We start from the raw sequence: 1,387 nt of genomic DNA, 5'->3' as shown, positions 1-1,387 counted from the left end.
TACGAACGAAGAAGAAAAATTTCTTCCACGAGTTGAAGTTGGAAGTAAACCCTTTAGCCACCGACATGAAGTTCCGAGGGCCAGCTCGTATCCTTGATGATCTGTAACCTAAGAAGCGCTTCAAAGTGATCGATGGTAAGGGAGAGACCATGCTCGTAGCTCAGGATCAGGACTCCAATGAGATGCTGGATGCCAAGGGGATTTAGTTGGCTTATCGCCACCTCAAAACGATCCAACACACGGACGATGATTTTGGGAATTGGGAACCACAAGCGATAGCGCACTACGATGCTTCATAACAAGTAAAGTAACCCTCCGGGGGACTGCTAGCGCGCTCTCCTTGACAAGGAACCCAGAACTCCACAGCATCCGAAATCTGATAGAACGACCGTATGATCTCGAGGAATTCGCTAGTACTCCTACTTGGTGCACTTTCCTCGACCAAGCAACGGTTCATGACCGGGGACGACTTCTCTTTGGGAGGTGTGATCGAACCATAACACGCGACCCACCATGCCTCGTTCTCGGCCGGGTCTACCGAATGAGGAACGAATTCTATCTTCGGGACAAGGAGCTCTTCAGAAACGTTTGCGGGCGAGGACCCTTTCTTCGAACTCCTTTTCTTACTCGACATTTCGTATTTTCCTTTTGAAAATCAAGAAGAAAAGGATAGAGAGAAAAAAAGAAAATTTTCAAAAACCTCTCTATGAGAATGAGTAAGTGTAAAGGTTGTAAAGAAGTTACCTCCCTTCTTATAGGCACAGAAAATTACTATTTACTTGCGGATTTTTGGACACGAACTTCGGCCATATACACAAATCTCGTCCGAACTCGCCATACCGCGCGTTAGAATCTCACTAGAAATCCACGATTCTAACGAGCTGGGGGGCAAACTGTTGGGGTCAAAAATGGTTACAATGAAGTTAATGTCCAAATCCCCGCAAAATACAAGCATGTCTCTCCGCAACAAATCATGCTCGGTCAATAAAACGTCGCAACGTATGTTCCCGAGATAAAGCTTCGTTTGAATTCTATTTAGATCAAATATAAGCCATCGGAAACATACCCAGACCAGCTACGGATAAGTCTGAGTATGACGATCAGCACACGGACGAACTGAGCTCGGTCAATACGCAACCACCGCACATGCACGCTGTCCGGTCGCTACGTAGCGACCGAGCGTCCGTTCCGCTCGTTCGCTATGTAGCGACCGAGCTCTTTCGAAACATTGACGACATTGGTCCATGCATTCTCCTTTACCCTTTGATGCTATCTCCCGAAGACCGTAGCGAACCCATTTCGTGTTTCCCGCCATTCTAAGTCGTCGATTAAACTTTACGGTAAAAACCGCAGAAAGTTCGTTCTTTATCAAAAGAAGCCGTAATAA

This window comes from Brassica oleracea, unplaced genomic scaffold (genome assembly GCF_000695525.1).
Source record: "Brassica oleracea var. oleracea cultivar TO1000 unplaced genomic scaffold, BOL UnpScaffold00285, whole genome shotgun sequence".
NCBI classification, from domain to species: Eukaryota; Viridiplantae; Streptophyta; class Magnoliopsida; order Brassicales; family Brassicaceae; genus Brassica; species Brassica oleracea.
Note: the sequence above shows the minus strand (reverse complement) of the source record.